This window comes from Vombatus ursinus, unplaced genomic scaffold (assembly GCF_900497805.2).
Source record: "Vombatus ursinus unplaced genomic scaffold, bare-nosed wombat genome assembly UNPS02005659.1, whole genome shotgun sequence".
NCBI lineage: Eukaryota > Metazoa > Chordata > Mammalia > Diprotodontia > Vombatidae > Vombatus > Vombatus ursinus.
Genome location: NW_020945437.1, coordinates 19723273 through 19739389, shown reverse-complemented (window position 1 = coordinate 19739389; position 16117 = coordinate 19723273). Strand labels below are relative to the sequence as shown.

The 16117-nt window shown below is 41.0% G+C and overlaps 1 protein-coding gene across 1 annotated transcript in view; it reads left to right on the top strand.

Annotated features, from left to right (window-relative positions):
• The window catches only part of CAPN5 (calpain 5), a 202145-nt gene that overhangs the window by 29336 nt on the left and 156692 nt on the right, over positions 1 to 16117 (top strand). The gene's annotated exons all lie outside the window — the stretch shown is intronic.

The window sequence follows — 16117 nt, the reverse complement described above, 5'->3', positions numbered from 1 at the left end:
GATCTGAAACAGAGCAGGTCAAAGCTCCTGTGCTAATCATTAGTGGGACCAAGCCATCAGTAGCCTCTCTACTTCTAGCCCAGGTGAGAAAGGGAGACCTAGTCTTAAAAAAAAGTACTTCTCTAAGTGAGATCACAGATCCATCAACATATTAAAGATTACATTATGTTGTTTAGCTTCCATGTCATATTATTGAGCTTATAGCTTATTTGTAAGGGGAATTATCTGCTCATGCCCACATTGTCTAACATGGAGGCACCCTGCTTCCCCAGCGACTCCAGCTTCAATATGAGTATATTAAGCGCCACATGGGGTGGGCACAGCCTCTTTGGATTGGCTGCACAGCCAGAACAGACTGAATCTTTAAAACTAGCCAGATTGCGAAAGTCCTTTTCTTTCCTGCTGAATCTAGAGAGTGAAGATCCTCCACATCCTGGGTGCCATGACCTGAACTGAGAGGGGCAGGGTGCTACCTTCCCTCCCTTCTCTTTTACCCAGGCTCTCTAAAATGTGGGCCTACGGATGTTTGTTTCTGTTTTGTTCTGTTTGTCCTCAGTTTTAGGTGCCGCAATTATCCCCACCGGACCAGGGATCTTGAGCCATGGCAACTTTAGAGCCGAGGTTCCAGGATGGATGCTGTAGCCAACCCAGCAGCGAAGTTTTGGGGAAACCAGGATGCCCAGAACTTGGAAATGGGATTGTGCTCTATAGGGACTGAACTAAATTGTTTGCATATTTGTTATTACACCTTGTGAAGCAAATATTCCTTTGTCAAAACTATTCCAACTGTTAACGCTTAAATGGAATTGGAGTACCAAGGACCCCCACCTAGACTTGAGGAGCCCCATCTGTGGGTGCTGGCATTTGCAGAGAGAACCATGGAAAACCATGAAAAATGGGTGAAATATAACAAAACTGGCCTTCAAGCAGTGGGGACCAGGGTAGTCAGTGTTATATATTAAGATGCCCAGGTTGTTTTCAATTTAGCTACATTGCCGCCACTCTGCTTTACCAAAGGATCAGAGGTTTGTAGGATTAAGAGCTAGACAAGACCAGACATCACTTAGTCCAATCCATTACTCATTTTAGGGTCCTGACTAGTGCATAGGATGTATCCCTTGACATGGTCACAGTATTCAAATTCACAATGTATATTTCCATGGTGCTGGAACCAATTACCACATTTTACATAATTATAACTGCAAATAATACAAAATCAAATACATTTGACCACTTCAGGGGGATTCATTATTCATCCTAATTGGAACCTGGCTGTAATCAAAGAAACCAAGCTCAGAAAATGAAAAACATTCATTTGTTCATTCAGTAAGCATATGTTAAGCATGAAATATTGGAATTTGTGCTAGGCACTGAGAATAGGAAGGCAAAAACAAAACAATGTCCCTACTTCAGGAGCTTACATTCTCTTGGAGAAAAATAATGCATACATGAACAAAGAAAATTAAATACAAAATATATAGAAAGTAATTTCTCAGATGAAGACACTAGAAAATGGGTCAATGGAGATTTCCTGTAGGAGGTAGCACTTGAGATAAATTTTGAAAAAAATCTAGAAATTAAGGAGTTCTATGAGTGACCCTGAGGACGACGTGCATTCCAGGCTTAGGGAACAGCAGCCTATAGAAAGGTGCAGAGATAAAAGAAAGAATGTCATATATGGAGAACAGCAAATCCCGTTAGTATCTAGACCAAAGTATAGCAATGTGAAATAAACCTAGAAAAGCAGGGTGGAGTCCATTTGTGAAGGGCTTGAAAAGCTAAAGCTTGTACACTGTCTTAGAGGCAAAAGGGAGCCATTGCAGTTTCTTGAGCAGAGGAAGGACGTGGTATGACCCACATTCTATTTGATAGCTAATGTGGAGATTGGATTGAAAGGGGGAAAGGCTGCATGTAGGGAAATTGATTAGAAGACTATTGCATTCGTTTAGTGAGTAGGTGAAGATGGCCTAACTGAGGTCAGCTGGCCACATGGAGAGAAAGGGATGAATGGGAGTGGAGCTAGAATCAAGGAGACTTGGAAACTGGCTATGAAGAGGAAGGAGAGGAAAGAGTCAAGGTTCATTCTTAAGCGACTCAAAAGATGGTAGTGCCCTCAACACACCAAAAGGAAGTCAAGAAGAAGGGAGGGTTTAGCAGGGAGAAGAGAGTGAGATCTGTTTTGGGCATATTAAATTTTAGATGACTATGGCATATTCAGTTGGAGATAACCAGTAAGCAATGACTTGAGTAAGACTGCACAAATTGCAAATAACAGATCCCCTGACTCTGTACTTACGCAACTGATTTCTTAAACCCAATCATAGCACTTTACATTGAGTCTCATTATATTTTATCTTACTAGTTTTGGTACATCATTCTAACTTTTTTGAATCCTGCTTCTTTTCCAATATATTAGTCAACCCTGTCAGTTTGGTATAATTGGCAAATTTGATTAGCATGCCATCTATACCTTCATCCAGATCATTGACTGATATTTGTCCATACATGTGCGCATCAACATTACAATAGATGAATGTGCATATGTTTGCATATAACATAACATGTATGTGTTTGCATATGCATGTCTGTGTGCCTATACATTTGTGTGTTTAGAAAAAGGAGGGGAAGAGGCGGGGGTGGGGAGAAAGAGTGAGAGTGAGAGTAAGAGAGCAAAAGACAGAGACAAGGAGGGGCGAGGAGGAGAGAGACAGAGGCAGAGAGAGACAGAGACAGAGACAAGGGGGGGACCAGGAAGAGAGAGAAAGACAGACAGACAGACAGAGAGAGAAACAGGAGAGAGAGAGATTCTTGCTTCCTCTTCCCTACCGTCTACCCCCTCCACAGGGAAGCAGGCCTCTCTAATTTCTCTGTCTCTCTCAGTTCTTTCCTACCCTTCCAACCTACACTCAAAGTGACTGATGACTAATAGCTAAGCCCTTTGACCGTCTGACTCAGCTCAAGGAACTGAGGCCAAGTAGAGGTGGCCTCATCTGTCCCAGTAACTTCAGGAGGTGTTCAGATTCCTGCCTTTTTTGCTCTGGGGCCCAAGGCTCAGCCTTGTTTTCTAGAAACCTACGGGGACCCTTTGGCAAATAAGAACTCTGGGAGTTCAGCCCACTGCATTGTTCATTTAGCCCACTCCTTTCTTTGTTTGTTTGGGTTTTTTGCTGTCTAGGGTCCCCCACTCCCATCTCTTTGCCTGTCCATCTCTCAGCCTCTGCTTCTTTCCAACCTTTCCTGTCCTTTTCTCCCCCACCCCCTTTTCTTTCTTCCTTCTTTTTTCTCTCCCTTCCAGAGAACTATTGGAACAATATAACCTCAGAAGAAGCAAAACTGCGAAGGACCTAGAGATCAATGGAAAGAACTTTGGTGGGTGTACATAGGCTGCAGGTATTAAATATGATGACTTGAAAGTAAGAAGTTCCTTCCTTCCCCCACCCCCACTCCGTCTCCTCTGGCTGTCTCTCTTTGTCTTTCCCTCTCTCCTACTCTCCCTTTTGATCTCTTCATATCTTTCTCAATCTGCTTCTTGCTCCTTCTGGTTTTTTTTTCCTCACTCTTCCCTTCACTTTGCCTTTCCCTCCTCTTTCCAATCTGTTCCGTACAAACCACCAGTTTGATATTTGTAAAACAAAGTCACTGTAACTTCCCCACTAAAAAAATAATAAAAGCTACTACACACACACAGACACACACACACATATACATATGTATATAATGTGTATATATAAAATCGATCCCTGGGGAGTAAGTGCTATAATTATATTATTGTCCCCATCTTACAGATGAGGAAACTGAGGCTGAGAGAAGTTAAATGACTTGTAAATGTCTGAGACAGGATTTGAACTTGGGTCTTCCTGACTCCAAGCAAGAAATTTGTACCACCTATATCACTGTAGCACAGGGATGCGAAACCTGTGACCTGGAGGACATATGTGGCCCTCTAGGTCCTCAAGTGTGGCCTTTTGACCAAATCCAAGTTTTGCAGAACAAATCCTTTTATTAAGGGGATTTGTTCTGTGAAGTTTAGATTCAGTCAAGGGGCATCTCTCTTTCTGTCTCTGTCTCTCTCTTTCTTTCTCTGTCTCTTGATGCAAGAGTTTAGAGGCATAAATTTTCCCCTAAGTACTGCTTTGGCTGCATACCATACAAATTTCAGTATGTTGTCTCATTGTTGTCATTATCTTTAATGGAGTTATTGATTTTTTTCTGTGATTTATTCTTTGACTCACTCATTCTTTTTTTTTTTTTTTTTTTGGTGAGGCAATTGGGGTTAAGTGACTTGCCCAGAGTCACACAGCTAGTGCGTATCATGCATCTGAGGTCGGATTTGAACTCAGGTCCTCCTGAATCCAAGGCCAGTGCTCTATCCAGTGTGCCACCTAACTGCCCCTTCACTCATTTTTTAGGATTAGATAGATTATTTAGTTTCTGACTAATTTTTAGTCTATCCTTCCAAGACCCTTTATTAAATTTAATTTTTAGTGCATTATGGTCTGAAAAGGGTACATCTAATACTTCTGCTTTTCTGCATTTGTGAGTAAATTTTTTATGCTCCAATGGTCAATTTTTGTGAAGGTGTCACATATAACTGAAAAAAGGTTTACTCCTTTCTATTCCCATTCAATTTTCTACAGAGGTGTATCATATCTAACTTTTCTAAAATTCTATTCATCTCCTTAACTTCTTTCTTATTTATTTAATGGCAAGGTAGTTGGGGTTAAGTGACTTGCCCAGAGTCACACAGCTTGTAAGTGTTATGTGTCTGAGGCCAGATTTGAACTCAGGTCCTCCTGACTACAGGGCTGGTGCTCTATCCACTGCACCACCTAGCTGTCCCTCTTATTTATTTTATGTTTAGCATTATCTAGTTCTGAAAAGGGAAAGTTGAGGTCCCCCCCTAGTATAGTTTTACTATTTCCTCCTGTAACTCATTTATCTTTTCCTTTAAGAATCTGGATGTTCTGATGGTCAACTATGAATAACTTAGCTCTTCTCAGCAATACAATGTTCCAAGAAAATACCAGGACTCATGACAGAAAATGCTATTCACATCCAGAGAAAGAACTGATACAGTCTGAATGCAAAATGAAGCCCACTATTTTCACTTTCTTTATTTTTTTCATTTTTTGTCCTTTTGTGTCTATTTCTTCTCTCACATGGCTAATATGGAAATATGTTTTACGTGATTGCATACATATAACCTGTATCAAATTGCTTACCATTTTAAAGAGGGGGGATGAAGGAGAGAGAGAGAAAATTTGGAACTCAAAAAAAATTTTAAATGGATGTTAAAATTGTCTTTACATGTAATTGGAAAAAAATAAAATACTAATAAAAAAGAATTTGGATGTTCTGCCATTTGGTATATCTGTATTTAGTATTGATATTACTTTATTGTCTATGATAGCTTTAAGCAAAATGTAGATTCCCTGACTATCTCTTTTAACTAGGTCTATTTTTGCTTTTGCTTTGTCTGAGATCATGATTGCTATCCCTGCCTTTTTTTTTTCCTAACTTTAGGTGAAAAATAATAGACTTTATTCTAGTCCCTTATTTTAATTCTCTGTGTGTCTTTCTGTTTCAAGTGTGTTTCTTGTAAATAACATATTGTTGGATTCTGGTTTCTGATCCATTTTGCTATCTGCTTCTGTTTTATGTGTGAGTTTATCCCATTCACATTCAGTTATGATTACTAACTGTGTACTTCCCTCCATCCTATTTTCTTCTGTTTATCTTTCTCTCTCTCTTCTTCGTCCTATCCCTCCTCAAAAGTCCGTTTTGCTTCTGACTACTGTCTTCATTAATCCACCTTCCCTTTATCAATGCCCCTGCTTTTTCCCTTGTTCCCTTCCCCTCTTACTTCACTGTTGGGTATACTCAGCCAAGTGTATACGCACACACACACACGCACGCACGCACGCACACACGCACATACACACACTTTTCCTTCTTTGAACCAATTCCGATGAGAGTGAGGTTCAAGCACTGCCCACCACCCTTTCATTTCTCCCTCCATTATAAAAATTTTCCTTGTGCACCTCTTTTATGTGAGATAATTGTCCCCATTCTTCCTTTCCCTTTGCCTTTCTCCCAGCACATGCCACTTTTTTACTCCATTTTTTTTAGATCATCCCAACAAAATCAAATCACCTATGCCCCCTTTCTATGCAGACTCCTTCTAACTGCCCTAATAATGAGAGAGTCCTTAGGAGTTACATGTATCATTTCCCTATATAGGAATGTAAATAGTTTAACTTTGTTAAATTCCTTATGATCTCTCTTTCATGTCTACCTTTTTATGTTTCTCTTAAATCTTGTTTTTGAATGTCAAATATTCTATTCAGCTCTGGTCTTTTCATTAGAAATTGTTGAAAGACTTCTATTTCAATAAATATCCACTTTCCCTCCTAAAAGATTATACTCAGTTTTGCTGGGTAGGTGATTTATGGTTGTAATCCTAGCTCCTTTGTCTTCTGGAATATTTTATTCCAAGATCTCTGCTTCTTTGATATGGAATCTGCTAAATCTTGGGTGATCCTGACTGTGGCTCTGTGATATTTGAATTATTTCTTTCTCGCTGCTTGTGATATTTTCTCCTTGACTTGAGAGTGCTAGAATTTGGCTACAATATTTCTGGAGTTTTCATTTTGAGATCTCTTTCAGTGGGTGATTAGTGGATTATTTTTTAAAATAATATTTTTCCCAATTACGTATAAGGATAGCTTTCAATATTAATTTTTGTAAAATTTTGAGTTCCAAATTTTTCTCCCTCCTTCCCTTCCCTCACCCCTCCCCAAGACAACAAGAAATCTGATATAGGTTATACGTGTACTGATTGGTAGATTCTTTCAATATCTATTTTACCTTCTGGTTCTAAGATATTGGGGGCAGTTTTCCTTTATACTTTCTTGAAATAGGATGTCTAGGTTTTTTTTTTATCATGGCATTTAGGTAGTTCAATAATTCTGGTATTATCTCTCCTAATCAATTTTTCTTGGTCAGTTGTTTTTCTGATGAGATAATTCACATTTCTTTTATTTTTCTCATTCTTTTTATTTTGTTTTATTGTTTCTTGATGTCCCATGGAGTCATTAGCTTCCACTTGCCCAATCCTAATTTTAAAGGAATTATTTTCTTCAGTGAGCTTTTGTACCTCTTTTACTATTTGCTTGATTCTGTTTCTTAAGGTGTTACTTCCTTTAGTATTTTTGTGCCTCTTTTATCAAGCTGCTAATTCTCTTTTTCATAAGTTTCTTGCATTGCTCTCATTTATTTTCCCAATTTTTCCTCTCCCATTAATCTCTTTCTTTAATTCTTCCAGGAATTCTTGCTGAACTTGTGTCCAATTTGCATTTTTTCCCTTTGAGGCTTTGCTTGTAGATATTTTCATGTTATTTTCTTCTTCTAAGTTTGTGTCTTGACCTTTCCTGTCACCATAGTAGCTTTTCATGGTCAGATTCTTTTTTGTTGTTGTTTTGCTCATTTTTCCAGCCTATTTCTTGTCTTGGAACTTTATATTAAAGTTGAACACTGCTCACCTAGGGATGGGGAGGCACTGTTCCAAGCTTCATTCTTTTTCACACTGCTATTTTCAGAGCTAGTTCTGGGGGTCTGTAAGTTTTTGGTGCTTTCAAGGTGGTATTGTCCTGGGAGAATTGTGGTCACTGTTCTCCTTGTCTGTTCTCTTATCTTTACCGAGGAAGGGCTTCTGTTCCCCTGCAGCTGCAAGGGCTAGCTCTCTTCTCTGTCCTGCAGCTGTGACCCCCAACTGAGTAGGGGCAGTGGAGTTGACCAACAGTGCCCAGTCTTGTACCCAGTGTCAGCTCAGGCTCCCTTGTAATGTCTTCTTGACCAATTGTCCAGTCCCTTACTATTTCTGGGCTCATAGCCACCTCCAAGGCTGTTGGTGTTGCTGCCATGTGCGTTCTTGACCCCTTCTCCCCTCACCCTGCCGATGTCACAGATCTCTCCAACTGACCTCTTAAGTTGTCTTGGGCTACATTAATGTCTCACCCCAACCTTTTGCTGGCTCTGCTGCTCAAGAACTCAAGTTCATGCATTATTATAAAGGTGTTCAGAGGGGAATTTTGGGAGAATTCAGGTTGGTTGCTGGATTGCTGCCTCTATTCAGCCATTTTGACTCTGCCTCATCTTTTGTCTTTCTTTGTGTCCTCAACACTTAGCATGGTGCCTGGTACATAGTAGTTGTTTCATATTAGCTTGATGAGTGACTGACCAAGTCTTTCCATTAAACCCTAGTGCCTCTCTGAAAGAAATCATCCTAAGACTATCCAGCATTTTTTAGAAAGTGTCTGTATGTCCTCATTCTGTGATGACTCCAGCAATTCTGGATGACTCCAGACTTTTCTTGGCACAGTGAAAAAGGAAATAGGCTTGGAGCTGGAAGATCTAGATTTGGCTTCTGGCTCTGATGTCTGCTAGCTCAGTCACAATGGGTCAACCATTTATCCTTTCAGAGCTTCAGTTTCTTCCTCTATAAAAGAGAAATCATAATCTTTGCCCAGGGGTGCAAGGTGTAATTATTTCTTCTAGGGCTGTTGGAAAGTGAGTGTACTCTGTAAACCATAAGGTGCTATACAAATGTCAAAGTCAATGTGGGGTTTTGTGATCCAGATCTGTGATTTCATCCCTGAAGGAAAGTCTTGGTGGAGGAAGAAAGTCTTTTCATGAATGCAAACCCAAATGTTTTCTGTGACGTAGAATCTTATGGAATTCTCAGAGACACTGAGAGGTTAGATGTCTTTCCCTCCATGCATAGCCAGTGTATGTCAGAGGCAGGACTTGAACCCAGGTCTTCCTAACTTTAAGGCTACTTCTCTATCCACATTGTCATGCTGCTGTTTCAAACACATATAAATAAATACAAAAAATTGTTTTTAAATTTTGTTCCTTCATATTCAGCCTTGAAATATATGTACCCCATGGCTTAAATGCTTTTTAAGAATGTCTTAATGGGGCAGCTAGGTGGTGCAGTGGATTGAGCTCTGGCTTTGAAGTCAGGAGGACCTGAGTTCAAATCCAGTCTCAGACACTTAACACTTACTAGCTGTGTCACCCTGGGCAAGTCACTTAACACTAATTGCCTAAGAAAAAAAAAAAAGAATGTCTTAATGTAGATGCACTGTAGGAGACTTCTTATTGTTTGTACTGGAATAGGGAACTCCTAGAGAGGAAATTCCCTCTACCAATGCTTGTCAGCATCTTCTGGTGCAATTTATAGTTTTATAGCCTTGCCTGGGGCACTGAGTCATTAAGTGACTTGCCCAGATTGACAATAGGATACATTAGGGGCAGAACTAGACCCTGGGTCTTCCTGACTTCAAGGCCAGCTCCCTACCCACTGTGCCATGGTTGCCTTACTTAGAAATATAAATTATTATTTGTTATCATTATTACCATTGTAACAGCTCCACATGGAATATTAGGTGGAGAGGTAGTATGCCATGATGAAAAGGACACTGGCATTATAATGAGGAGGCCTGCCCTAGTGGCCTGTGCAGTCTTTACCTTTTGTGATCTCAAGTTTTTCATCGTTCAGTGATGATGGGATGGAACTAAGACATTATGATCCCCTGCCTGAGGCAGCCAGGTAGCATGGTGGATAGGTATTGGACCTGTAGTGAGGTAGACCTGAGTTCAAATCTGGCCTCAGGCTAGTTGTCTGACCTTGGGTAAGTCACTTGACTTCTGCCTCAGTTTTCTTATCTGGGAAATGGGGATAATAATAGCACCTACCTTCCAGGATTGTTGTGAGGATAAAAGGAGATATTTCTAAAGCACTTTGCAAACTTTCAAGTGCTATATAAAGGCCATTACTGTGATTATCATTCCTATGAGACACTTCTAGGTCTCTTCTAACTCTAAATCTATAATTTCATGACTGCATTCCAACCAAACTGGACCACTAACTGTCCCCTTATCTCATCATATCCCTCTTTTGCCTCTGCCCCTAAACCCAACCCCACATGCTTGGGGGGGCAGCATGTCCTCATCTTCCCAGGGATCCTTAGAGTATTTCTGGATCATTCCTCTATTAGACTAGGAACTCGCAGATGAAAGGAACAGTTGTCTTGTCCATCTCTGTGTGCCCAGCTTCAAGTTCCAGGACCATACACACATTCAGTACTTCAGAAAATATGAATTCTCTTTAATATGTATCCTCCTACACCAATCAAACAGAAGGAATCTCAGAACATCTATTCCAACTCCCTCATTTTAATAAAGAAACTGAAGCCCAGAGAGATTGTCACATGCCCAATGTCCTTGAAATTCAAATCTTGGTCCTGGGATTCCAGAGCTTGAGCTCTCCCTGTTGTACAGTGGGGTGACTTAGTCATTGGATCCACTGAGAAGGCTGAGGCCATGCAGAGACAACTCCTTTGTATTCTTTCATGCTAGGGGGTGTGCTGGAGCCAGCTCACACCAGCTCCCAGAGGACCTGATTGTTAAATTATCATGATGAGCATTTATTTATATCTCAGAAATTGGCAAGAAAGTGATAGAGCAAATATTAATACAGTAATATAGATTTAACTTAAAAGTGTGTCATGCCTACATTTCTGCCCCAAGAGTCAGTTGTTAAACATTTATCAGCCCACCCTTGCCTTATTTTCCACCTCTCCACAGCTCTCTACCCACACATTATTATCCCTACCCACTAATGTCAGGATCTCATTAGATTATAGATTTCTGAGCTGGAAGGATCTTAGAGGTGATGGAATTCATCTTTCTCATCATACAGAGGCCCAGTAAGCTTAAATAACTAGCCTAAGTCACATATATAGTAAGTGACAGAGGTGGGGTTTGAATCCTGGCCCCCTGACTCTATAATCCAGTACTATTTCCATTGTACCATGGAAATAAGTCCTCTCTTTTCTCTGAAGTTAACCTTTCCATCTGTTCCACTGGCTATTTTTAGATAGCTATCCATCCTAGCTTCCCTAGCAAGTTTCTTAAAAAAATAGAACTGTGTCCCACCCACCCCAACCCTCTTTCCCTACCCAGGGCTCTCTACCCAGGCCCAATTCCATCCTTAGCTGTTGCTGAAGGCACCATGTAAGAGACTGGGCTTTTCTAGCTAATTTCTAGCACTAACTTCGTAGGAGGGGCTCTGACATTGACTCTGGGTTTGTTTTTTCTTCAATAGCAAATGGCAGAATAGTAATTCCTGCAAAGTACTGTGAAAAGGGGGCTTCAAAATCCTTCAGAGGCTGCAGAGATGGAAGTTATCTGGGGCAGCTGGGGTGGTGGGAAGTGCTCTGAGTGAAATCTTAGACTCTTAGAACTTAGGACTGGAAAGGACTCAACATGTCCAAAACAGAATTAATTTTCTTCTCCTCCCCAAATTCCTCTTCCAGACCTCCTTATTTCTATTGAAAGTACCCTCTAGGTTCACAATTGTGCTATCACTCAAATCCTCACTCTTCCTCAAACCCACATACTCAGTCAGTTGCCAAATCTTCCTATTTTTTTCTCCACAAAGTCTCTCCCATTTGTCATCTTCTCTCCAACCCAGCCTTTTACAATAGCCTCCTATTTAGTCTCCCTGCCTTGTCTCTCCCTTCTCCAAACCATCCACCACTCAGGTGCGAAAGTGATATTCCTTAAGCATATGGGTCTGACCATGCTACTCCTTTGCTCAGTTAGCTGCGGTGGTTCCCTATCACCTCTGAGATCAAATATAAACTCTTCTGATGATATTTCTGGAGCTTCACAACCTGACTCCAATCTACCTTTCCACATAATGATAGATTCTTCCCTTTTATACATTCTTTGGGTTAACCGGACTGACCTCACACCTGGCATTCCATTATTTCCTATCTCTATGCCTTCACAAAAATGTCTCATACTTGGAATACACTTCTACCCCCCTTGGAATTCCTCATTTACTTCAAAGCTCAGCTAAAGCATCACAACCTACATGAGGTCTTTCCTGATCTTTCTCGTGTTAGTTTCTTCACCTCCCTGAATAACAATAATTTATATAGTACTTCATGGTTTTCAAAGTGCTTTGCAAATATTATTTCATTTGAATTTAGGTCTCCCTCACTATAAGCGCAGAGCACTATACACTGTACCACCAGTTGCCTTATTTTTATGTGTGTGTATATATAAGGTCCATGAGGGCAGAGCCTTTAATTTATGTCTTTGTCCAGAACAGTACACAGTAAATAAACCCTTATTAAATGCTTGTGGTGGGGAAATAAATAAATGCTTGTGGATTGATTGATGAATTGGAGATAATCTAGTCTGACCCCTTTGTTGTATTGATGAGGAAACTGATGTCTCAAGTAGGTGAGTAACTTACCCAAGATCACACAGGAAATAAGTAGCCAAGCTAGAATTCAAACCTGAGATGGCTTGACTACAAATTCAGTCAGGAGAAACATGTTCTAACCCTGTTTCTGTCCCTAACTTTGCTAGGGGATGCTTCTCATTTCTAGGTCTTAATTTCTTCCTCTAGAAAATGAAAAGATTGGACTAGATAACTTCTAAGGTCTCTTCTTACTCTATGGTTCTGATTCTATGGCTCTTTGTCTCTGTTGGCTTCAGTTTCCTCTTCTGTAAAATAAGGCTATTGGTAGCACTTACTGAATGAAGACTGTGAGTGTTATTGCATTGTGTTTGGCCTGTGTTTGGCCACAACCACGCACACTTACAAAGCTGATTGTGAGTGATCCAGGCAGCCTCAGGGTGCTTCATAAGTACTTTGCTTGTTGCTAGTCAGCCCCTATGGGCAGACATTTGGTGCTAATGAGGCTTCAGCACTTTTATTGGTGCACATAAAAATGTAAGTAACCTGGGGAAGCGGTATGGCTGGAGCTGTTTCTAGCTACAGTGGACAGCCCAGTCCTGGGAATTCAAAGACCTGGTTTCTTATCCAGGCTTTAGCACTGGCACATGACTTTTACTAACTGTGTAACTTTGGGTAAGTCCATTCCTCTTCCTGGACCTACAGTTTCTTCACTGTGAAATGAAAGGGTTGAATTAGAGATCACTAGATATCTTTAAACTCACACAGTTTGTGATTGATTAGCCTACCTCTCAGAGTTGAAAGCGATGGGGGTGGGCAGAGATAAGCAAAAGAATGAGAGAGAGAGAGAGAGAGAGAGAGAGAGAGAGAGAGAGAGAGAGAGAAAGTGAGAAAAAGAGAGAAAGAGAGAAGTGAGGGAAGAGTAAGAAGGAAAGGCCTGAGGAAGGACGGGGAGAGAGATAGGAAAAGGAAGGACAGAGGCAAAGGAAGCAGGGTCAGGGCACAGAAGGAGAGAGGAGGGAGAAGAAAAGGGAAGGGACAAAGGAGAGGGGCTGAAAAAATGTTGGAGGGGATAAGCTGAGGAGGGCAGTGGAGAGAGAATGAGGGGATGAGGTATGTGATGTGGGGCCCTCTGTAAAGTGACTAACTAGTTGGATTCTGTCCTGTGAGAAAGACTGAGAGAAAAAGAGACCTGTTCACCTTTTTGGTATAGGGAGATAGGAGTATCAGTTGAGAGATTTATTGAGAGATCTTCAAGCCATGGCACTGCGGGAGAAAGTGGCATGTGGAGGAGAGGGGAAAGGGGAGAGCAGAGAGGAGTTGGGGAGAGAAATCGAGGGGAGGGCAGAAAGGGAGATGGGGAGGGGGAGAGAGTGAGAGAAGAAAGAAGAGATAGGGAAATGGAGAAAGGGAAAGAGAAGAGAGGGAGAGAGGAAAAGGGAGGAGAGAGAGAGAAAGAGAGAGAAAGAGATTTGCCTTAGAATGTCACAGGCATGTGGAGAGAACAGGCAGTCCAATATATCCCTTGATTCCTGGCAACCCCTTTATCCCCCATACTCCTCAAAGAGAGGACTTCTCAGATGAAATCATTTTCTTCTTGATTCAGCCAAGATTCCATCTTGTTCCCATGTTCCATAGCCCTTTAACTCTTGTGTGACCTATTGCCTCATCTAATCAGTATAATTTATCCATCACTGTTTTATTACTTACTTTGATAAATGTTTGCTCATTATTCATGATTGTCTTTTGTGTAATAACTGTTTGATCTGAGACTACAGTAACCCTCCTGACTTGGGAAAGGACTATTTCCTACCAGGAATGACCAGGAAAGTAGATATTATGTCAAACCCTTTCCTCTCCCCAATAAAGCATCCTACTTCTAGTCTGCAAATATCTGATGTATAGAAGGATATAATTATTACCCAACACTCCTCTTGGAGGTTAGAGTTTGAAAGAGTGCCTACCTAGCCTTGGCCCTTTTACTCCCCCAAGGTGAAAATCAGAGTCTTTTTGGCTTCGGGGTGGGCTAGATCCCAGATATCTAAATAAATCCCTTAAGCACAGGCCACCCAGGGTGCCTGTGGCCTCTTACAAGGGGGCCCAGCAGGACTCTGTTACCCAGTCTGTTGCCAGGTCCATATGTCACACAGGTGCATGACATTAATATCCTGTGACACTGTTCTATATTAGGCATGTCGAGTGCCTTGGAAATCTTAAAGCACTAAATACATTTTAGCTCTTATTGTCCTATTGCCTCCACCTCATTTTCTATCCTGATTTTGTCTCCTTAAATTCCTAGAACATAGACTGTCAGAACTGGTCAGGTGTGGTGTCCTTATTTGTCAAAGCTGAAATAGTCAACTGCAGAGTTTGGACTGAGAGCAGGGGCGCCTGAGCTCTTGGGACAGACCCAACCCAGCTCCTCCCCACCCTCCTAACACAGTCTGATCTGTTTTCCTCTAACTACACAGCTCTACCCAGGGTTTTATGAGACTTTTCATTGCTAATAAATACAGGGAAACAGGTAGGGAGGGGTTATATCAACAAAGGTGGGAAAGTTACAAGTTTCAGGAAGTCTTGAAGTAGACTTTGGTTTGTATTAGAATGTGTATGGAACTGGACCTGACCTTTCTCAGCCCTCATCCTGCTTGTTTCAGTTTAATTTAGTTCACGATAGTTCAGTTCAGTACACTGTGGGGCAGAGGGAAAAGATTCTTGATTTGAAATCATGAAAAAACCTTGGTTTCAATTCTGTGGAAAATGAGCTCAGCCATTCCCCATCTGATGGCTACCCTCAATCTCTGATTCTTTGCTACTACAAAAGAAGAACTGGTAGAAATGTTTTATGTATTTATGGGTCATTTTCCTAACTTTTCAGTTTCTTTGGGGGGCATTGGCCTAGTAGTATCTCTAGGTCAAGGGCTACTTACAGAGTTTAATAATTTTTTTTGCACATAGTTTCAAATTGCTTTTTTTTGGTGAGACAGTTGGGGTTAAATGACTTGCCCAGAGTCACACAGCTAGTAAGTGTTATGTATCTGAGGCCACTTTTGAACTCAGGTCTTCCTGACTCCAGGGTCAGTTCACTATCTACTGTGCCACCTAGCTGCCCCTCAAATTGTTTTTCTGAATGGTTGAATCAATTCACTGTTCCACCATTTTGTATGCCTGTTTTCCCACAGCCCCTGCAACATTGGTAATTTTCCTTTCTTCTCAACTTTGCCAATCAGAAGGTCCTCACAGGATGGTTTTGAAGAAAATATTTTACAAACCTTAGAGCTCTATAGAAATATGAGCTCGTTCTATGGGAAATTCAAACCCAAGCTCACTGACTCCAAATTCATCATGTTTTCTACTTCCATTTGGTACTGAAATGGACTGAATTTGTATCATGGTCCCCTTTCAGGTCCCTCTTCATCAAGGTGATTGCTGATGTGCCTTCAGACTTTGTAAGATACCATTCCTTCTTTCCTTTTCATTCAAGTTCATGAACTCCTTCCTCAACCAACAATAATAGTTATTGTTATTGCTTGACCTAACATTTAAAAAAACATTTTACATAAATTATGTCTTCTTGACCTCAAAATAACCCCTCAAAGGAGGAAGGGCAAATATGCTGATTTTACAGAGGAGGACCTTGATGGTCAGAGTGGTAACCTAACTTGTTCAAGATCACCCAGTGATAAGTAGCAAAGCCATTCTCTCTACCACCCCCTGACAGGTTCTCTTCTCTGTTAAGCATGGTAGCACTGGATAAAGGGAGAACAACCTTATCCCTGCTCTGCCCTGAGGAGCTACAATCTAATAACGATTTGCTGTTGTCGTTTTCATTAATTAGTT